This window comes from Xenopus laevis, chromosome 3L (genome assembly GCF_017654675.1).
Source record: "Xenopus laevis strain J_2021 chromosome 3L, Xenopus_laevis_v10.1, whole genome shotgun sequence".
Classification (NCBI taxonomy): domain Eukaryota; kingdom Metazoa; phylum Chordata; class Amphibia; order Anura; family Pipidae; genus Xenopus; species Xenopus laevis.
This window is the reverse complement of record NC_054375.1, coordinates 4,583,942-4,592,600: the sequence shown is the minus strand read 5'-3', so window position 1 is coordinate 4,592,600 and position 8,659 is coordinate 4,583,942.

Sequence of the window (8,659 nt, the reverse complement as noted above, 5' to 3'; positions counted from 1 at the left end):
TTGACTATTCGATAGTCGAAGTACTGTCTCTTTAAGAAAAAACTTCGACCCCCTAGTTCACCATCAAAAACCTACCGAACTCAATGTTAGCCTATGGGGAAGGTCCCCATAGGCTTTCCTAAATTTTTTTTGGTCGAAGGATAATCCTTCAATCGTTGGATTAAAATCCTTCGAATCGTTTGATTCGAAGGATTTAATCGTTCGATCGAAGGATTATTCTTTCGATCGTTCGATCAAACTATTTGCGCTAAAATCCTTCGACTTCGAAGGATTTTAATTCCCAGTCGAATATCGAGGGTTAATTAACCCTCGATATTTGACCCTTGGTGAATCGGCCCCCTAATGTTCCATTGTGTGGCCCAGTTTCAAGTACCATCTAACAGTCATGTGACTTTTCATTCATGGCTGTTAGTGGGACTTGCAGCTGGTGCCCACTCATCCATCTGTGCCAGTTCCCCTCTGAGAGAAATACATTGGAAGTAGCTCTGAATCACGTGGTGTTTACATGATGTTGCAAAATAAAGCACATTTTATCAGCAGGTTCTCTAATAGAAATGTGTGCCCCAGTTTGAATGCCAAGGTTTATGAATTAGAGTAGGTTCATTCATAGATCTTGGTATTCTGACAGGTGCACGCTCATCGCCAGCTCTAAATCACTTGCTGTAACTATACTAGATATACCATGACCTGGATGAATGAAAAGCATGGGGGGGAACTGACATTTCCAACCAACGGGTTTATAAGGCAATTATTTTGTCCCAAAATATAAAAAGTTGTTGTGCTTAGTACAGGGAATACCTATGCTGCCATAGTTTTATGGGATCTCTCTGTACAGACTATGAGCAAACTTAGGGGACTGTTCCTGCTGAATTGTGCTTAGTACAAGGGAATACCTATACTGCCATAGTTTTATGGGATCTCTCTGTACAGACTATGAGCAAACTTAGGGACTGTTCCTGCTGAATTGTGCTTAGTACAGAGGAATACCTATGCTGCCATAGTTTTATGGGATCTCTCTCTGTACAGACTATGAACAAACTTAGGGGACTGTTCCTGCTGAATTGTGCTTAGTACAGGGAATACCTATGCTGCCATAGTTTTATGGGATCTCTCTGTACAGACTATGAGCAAACTTAGGGACTGTTCCTGCTGAATTGTGCTTAGTACAGGGAATACCTATGCTGCCATAGTTATATGGTATCTCTCTGTACAGACTATGAGCAAATTTAGGGACTGTTCCTGCTGAATTGTGCTTAGTACAGGGAATTACCTATGCTGCCATAGTTTTATGGGATCTCTCTCTGTACAGACTATGAACAAACTTAGGGGACTGTTCCTGCTGAATTGTGCTTAGTACAGGGAATACCTATGCTGCCATAGTTTTATGGGATCTCTCTGTACAGACTATGAGCAAACTTAGGGGACTGTTCCTGCTGAATTGTGCTTAGTACAGGGAATTCCTATGCTGCCATAGTTTTATGGCATCTTGCTGTAAAGACTATGAGCAAACTTAGGGACTGTTCCTGCTGAATTGTGCTTAGTACAGGGAATACCTATGCTGCCATAGTTTTATGGGATCTCTCTGTACAGACTATGAGCAAACTTAGGGACTGTTCCTGCTGAATTGTGCTTAGTACAGGGAATACCTATGCTGCCATAGTTTTATGGGATCTCTCTGTACAGACTGTGAGCAAACTTAGGGACTGTTCCTGCTGAATTGAGGAAAAATAAATCAAAGGGAAAATAAATGTGCTCCACTTTTCATATCATTCATAAGGCAAGTGGGGCAGATGAAGGAAACTGGCAGACGAAACCCCATAGAGATCTCAGCCTGGGGATCTTCCTTCCAGAATGGCACTCGAACACAATCTGGGTCGTGCGCTGTGAGTAGGACTCATGGAAGGAGTTACCTGGACAAGTTGCGGATCAGGTTGCACATAAGGTACGTGTATGTGGGTTGGGGGTCGGGTTTAACAAATTGGTTCCGTGCAGGACCATACCCCATTCTGCCCTGGGTACCTAGGTTATTATCTCATGGCATGCCTGGGTGCATTGGAGCCCCAATCAGATATTACGGGACCCAATACTGCACTCCAGGGTGCCCAGGTTCCCGTGCAGTGTAATTTTTAATTAAAAAAAAAATGCTCACCTATACACATGACCACGCCCTGATTAATACAGGCCACACCCTATTACTCTGACACTGCCCATTACTCTGCAAGCCCAACCCTTTTTTGGTTCACTCAATAAAACAATATTATTATCTAATTGAAGATAAAACATATTCCATATTACTGTATAGACCTCTATGGTTCTTTAATATGCATACAGGATCCCCCAGTAAGGATTATGTAGTACAGCCTAATGTTCTTTCTCTTCTATGCTTCCCTGAAGAGCGCTCCGAGGGTGAATGATACAGAGAGTGAAAGCGGCTTTCTCTGGGCCAGTTTGCTTAGTAAATATCGATATCGCAATCTCGCCGGTTGCTCAGCCTATCAGTGCATGTGATACACACAGGGAGAGTATATAGATAGACAAGGCCTGGCTTCTCTGTCTGCTGCTGATGTGGCCCCAACGCTTTGTGTCGGGTGCCTTAGGTTAAGGGCACACCTGGAGATTCGGGGAGATTTAGTCGCCCGGCCACTAACCGCCTCTTCTATGGGGTGACTAATCTCCCCAAATTGCTTCCCCGTGTCTTCCACCGGCATAAATCAAAAAACACCTGCACCAATGCACTTGCGGCGCTTCGATTTCCAAAGTCACACAAAGTTTACTCGTGAGGGTAAGAGCACACCTAGAGATTCTGGGAGATTTATTCGCCCGGCGACTAATCGCCTCTTTTTTGGGGCGACTAATATCCCCGAACTGCTTCCCCGTGTCTTCCGCCGGCTTTAATGAAAAAAACGCCTGCGCCAATGCACTTGCAGCACTTCAAACTGCTTCCTGAGTCCTCCGCGTAAACTTCAGGCGAATTCAGAAATCGAAGCGCCGCGAGTGCTTTGGTGCAGGTGTTTTTTCATTAAAGCCGGCGGAAGACACGGGGAAGCAGTTCTGGGAGATTAGTCCCCATAGTACCCTTATTCCTCATCCGTGTGGCACTTTAATATTCAGCAGTCGCATTCAGCTGTACAGTTGCATTCCATTTTTTAATTTCCGGTTCCCTCCCACCTCTTATGCGGGGGTGTTGGGTAATTATTGTTTTCAAGGGATTTGGTAATCCTGGGAATTTAGTAAAAAGCTTTAAAATACATTTGCATTAAGCTTAGTGTATGTGCTTCTGGAGTGAAGCGCATTATTAGAGTGCTTTAAAGAGGCGGAATGCTTGCCCACTGGTGGGGATTGGGGTGATTAGACAGGAGGGAGACACTGGGGTATAATTATTATGGCAGCAGCCTTTAAATAATGTAGCAGAAGTCAGTTCTTCAGGTTGGTTAACCTTCTGTTACATTGATTCAAGAGTCAGAACCAGCAGTGCAGATATTAAGGCTACAAATGCTCCACCTTATGTGTTGGGCTTCTGTACCAGCCCAAGACCTCTCCCACAGCAGGGAAGATCTGTGCCCATGTAGATGCCCCCCAGTAGCCCCCCCCATCTTCTCTTCTGCACGTGAAGCAGAGAAGAAGGCAAGTTCCCCTTTAAACCGGCTCTGTATTATAAGCAGATAAAGGTGCTTCTAATTAACAAGGCGCAGACGCTCGTCTCCATAATTACAGGCGTTGTTTTTGTTGAATCTGGTGCTTATTGTTCATTAGGAACCGTTAATTTAAAGGAGAACTAAACCCTAAAAATTAATATGGCTAAAAATGCCATATTTTATATAGTGAACTGATTGCACGAGGCTAAAGTTTGAGCTTGTCAATAGCAGCAATGATCCAGGACTTCAAACTTGTCACAGGGGGTCACCATCTTGGAAAGTGTCTGTGACACTCACATGCTCAGTGGGCTCTGATTGGCTGTTGAGAAGCTAAGCTTAGGGCTCTTCACTAATTATCCAGCAGAAAATGAGCTTCCCTGGCTGTAATATAAGCTGATGCTACAGGTTTGCTGATTATTCAATTCTGATGCTAATTGCACTGGTTTCTGTGCTGCCATGTAGTAATTATGTGTATTAATTACTAATCAGCCTTATATTGTGACATTTCTATTCTATGTGTACTGTATATTGTGAGTGGCTCCCTAAGCTCAGTAAGTGACAGCAGCACAGAGCATGTGAATCAGTGAATCAGCAGAAAAGAAGATGGGGAGCTACTGGGGCATCTTTGGAGACACAGATCTTTACTGCTAAAGGGCTGTGGTTGCCTTGGGCTGGTACAGAAGCACAAAACATCATGTACAACATTTCTAGCTACTTCTTTAGTTAAGCTTTAGTTCTCCTTTAATTTAAAGGGCCCCTTTAGTACTGCAAATAGGCAGAGGAGGAAGGGGTGGTCATTGGCAGGAATGGGTGGGTGGCTGCAGAGCTGTGAAGGTCAGATTCTCTGGTTGGTGCATTAGTCCCTAGTCTGACACTGGAGTGGTCAGTCCCTGGTCATCTGACTTTTCTCAAATTGGAATATGCAAATGAGGGTTTGGTAATTCCCTGAAATCTTTGCTGGAGGATGTGGAATCTGGTGGGTTTCTAACGTAGTGATGCGAGGGTTAGGGGAAAAACTCAACACGCACCCAACCCTAACCCACAATGGTTGGCCAAATATCAATAAACATATAGAAGGGACGTTCAGTGTCGAATACAGTGAAAGTTGGGGGTTAACTTACCCAAAAGGAAGGGGGGTCCAGGTGCTTAAGCCCCAGACCTTCAGCTCGGGGAGGCAAATAATACAATTAGATAATGAAGGGCTGGCACCAGACCACACTCCATTGATTGATGTAGTAAAAAAAAAGTATTTATCACAGCAAAGCCTAACGCGTTTCATGCCATAGGGGCCCTTAGTCATAGGCTGAACAAACATTAGATCATGTTTATGACTACATGGTCATATAAATACTCTTTTTACTACATCAATCTATGGAGTGTGGTCTGGTATGTGCCAGCCCTTCATTATCTCATTGCATTATGGGCCAAATATCAACCCAAATCTGCCCAACCGGTTGTTGGGTCAACCCGCACATCACTATGCACTTCCCAGCAGCCCCAGCAAACCAGCAGGTTGGTAGGTAGGCAGTTTGGATGTGCAAACTGAGCTGGCGGTTGAGGTGTAGGGGTTCCTGATTGATGATCACTTTCAATATACGGGTGCAATCAAATCATCTTCCGCCGAAGTGGGGAACCATACAGATATTGCCGTGGCACCCAATTTCTGGGCTACGGACAGGGCCGCCATTAGAAATCATGGGGCCCCGTACAACAAAATTTTGCCCACACTTGTGCCACATCACAGTTAAAAGATCACACAGACATCAGCGCTAAAAAAGTAACCCCCCACACACAAGTTATAAAGCTATTGATGGTCAGGGCCCCCTTATAAGTAAAAAAAAAAAAAACATTGGTGCCAGGGCCCCTTTTACAAGTAAAAAAAAATTTGGGCCCCAAAAATGTTTCAGATCTTTTCGCCACTTCAGGACTTCAATTTCGGATGTTTTCGTGACTTCTGTCTTTTCGCCATTTCAGGACTTCAATTTCGGATTTTTTCGTGACTTCTGTCTTTTCGCCAATTCGGGACTTTGGGTCTTTTTGCCGCTTCAGGACTTCAATTTCGACTGTTTTAGTAACTTTGGGTCTTTTCGCCGCTTCGGGAATTCAATTTCGACTGTTTTTGTGACTTCGGGTCTTTTCGCTGCTTCAGGATTTCAATTTCAACAGTTTTTGTGACTTTGGGTCTTTTTGCCGCTTCAGGACTTAAATTTTGGCTGTTTTCCTGATTTCGTGTCCTTTCGCCGATTCGGGACTTCGGTTGTTTTCGTGATTTCAGGTCTTTTTGCCGCTTCGGGACTTCAATTTTGACTGTTTTAGTGACTTCAGGTCTTTTTGCCGCTTCAGGACTTCAATTTCGACTGTTTTAGTAACTTTGGGTCTTTTCGCCGCTTCGGGACTTAAATTTCGACTGTTTTTGTGACTTCGGGTCTTTTCGCTGCTTCAGGATTTCAATTTCAACAGTTTTTGTGACTTTGGGTCTTTTTGCCGCTTCAGGACTTAAATTTTGTCTGTTTTCCTGATTTCGTGTCCTTTCGCCGATTCGGGACTTCGGTTGTTTTCGTGATTTCAGGTCTTTTTGCCGCTTCGGGACTTCAATTTCGACTGTTTTAGTGACTTCAGGTCTTTTCGCCGCTTCAGGACTTCAATTTCGACTGTTTTAGTGACTTTGGGTCTTTTCGCCGCTTCGGGACTTCAATTTCGACTGTTTTTGTGACTTCGGGTCTTTTCGCTGCTTCAGGATTTCAATTTCAACAGTTTTTGTGACTTTGGGTCTTTTTGCCGCTTCAGGACTTAAATTTTGGCTGTTTTCCTGATTTCGTGTCCTTTCGCCGATTCGGGACTTCGGTTGTTTTCGTGATTTCAGGTCTTTTTGCCGCTTCGGGACTTCAATTTCGACTGTTTTAGTGACTTCAGGTCTTTTCGCCGCTTCAGGACTTCAATTTCGACTGTTTTAGTGACTTCAGGTCTTTCGCCGCTTCAGGACTTCAATTTCGACTGTTTTAGTAACTTTGGGTCTTTTCGCCGCTTCGGGACTTCAATTTCGACTGTTTTTGTGACTTCGGGTCTTTTTGCCGCTTCAGGACTTAAATTTTGTCTGTTTTCCTGATTTCGTGTCCTTTCGCTGATTCGGGACTTCGGTTGTTTTCGTGATTTCAGGTCTTTTTGCCGCTTCGGGACTTCAATTTCGACTGTTTTAGTGACTTCAGGTCTTTTCGCCGCTTCAGGACTTCAATTTCGACTGTTTTAGTGACTTTGGGTCTTTTCGCCGCTTCGGGACTTCAATTTCGACTGTTTTTGTGACTTCGGGTCTTTTCGCTGCTTCAGGATTTCAATTTCAACAGTTTTTGTGACTTTGGGTCTTTTTGCCGCTTCAGGACTTAAATTTTGGCTGTTTTCCTGATTTCGTGTCCTTTCGCCGATTCGGGACTTCGGTTGTTTTCGTGATTTCAGGTCTTTTTGCCGCTTCGGGACTTCAATTTCGACTGTTTTAGTGACTTTCGGTCTTTTTGCCACTTCGGGACTTCAATTTCGTCTGTTTTTGTGGCTTTGGGTCCTTCAGCTGTTTGGCTTTTCGGCACTTCTGCATTTCGACTGTTCGGGACTTCAAAAATGGCCACATGGCTTCGGCGCTCTCAAGGGGTACCCCCTGTCCCCCCTGATGGCGTCCTGGCTACGGATACACAGGGCAGAATATGGCATCGCTCCTTAAATATCCGCAGCTTCCAGTCCTGCCGGGTGGAACGCGCCTCGTTTGTGCCGGTGCTAATTGATAGTCGGTGCGGATATAACGTTATCACTGTCAGACGATTGAAATGCAACACCTACGCCGCGCAGGATAAATCACCCGCTCCTTTAGCAGCGAGGCAAATGAGCGCTACATTAGCAACTAGAAAAGATCATTCATCACTCTGCTATAAACAATAAATAAGAGAAGTGCATCCATCAATCTCCCGCCGCACAGGTGCACCCACCCTCGGCTCCCAATAAGCGTGTGTCGGGCGGGGGGAGGCTTATTTAAAGGGGAACGATCACGAAAATTAAAATATAAGCTGCCTCATAAGGAAATAAGAAACTTTCTAAATACAATCAATTAAATATTCTGTATTGTTTCTGAAATAATCAAGTTTATCTTCACTATCCCTCTCTCAGCATCTGTTTCTCTTCATTCTCTCTTCATGCAGCAGTTGGGTGTCAGATAATCACTGACAGTTAGATCCAATATATCTTATAGGGGGTCTTCCTTTTGCCTAGAAGATGTATCAGAGCTCACTCTATTTAAATCAAATTTGACTTGATTCGCTTCTATGAAAATTCGCTGAAACGCATTAAAGAAGTCTATGGGCGTCATTTTTTTTTCTCCAATCGAAGTCTATGGTCTGCGGCGAAACTTAGCGAAAAATTTGCTCATCCCTACTCGGATGTAATGTAATTTTTACCTCCAACTTCTGATTCAGTCCAATTATATCTTCACGGGTGCGACTCCATTCGACTTGTTGCTTGCGCTTCGTTGACGGGCGTCGAGCCGACGAAAAATACTTGTGGAGTCCAGTGGCAACCCTACCCACAACCTGCACCCGGAACCATAACCTGCATTTTAATCCATTTGCACCTGCATCCGGGGGAAGCCTTTAGATGTTCCCACGTATATAAGCCATGTTTAAAGGACAAGTTCACATTCAATGTAATGTTTAGCTTAACACAGACAGCAGTATTCTTATGCAATCTGCAGCTAGTCTCAACCTTGGAACTTGAACCGCTATCTGGTTGCCGGCCCTGAATCACACTAGCAACCAGGTAGCCCATTTAGAAGTCAGAATGGAGGATGAATAGTAGACAGACTGAAAAAGGATAAAAGAATAGAAATGAAGAATAACTATAAATATATATAGTGAATAAAGTACCCCCTCTTGTAAAATATAAGGATATTATTAGTTACCAAGGAGTTTCATGACCATATAAAAACACGAGGCCTAAGGCCGAGTGTTTTTATACAGGTCATGGAACTCCGAGGTAACTTCTAATAT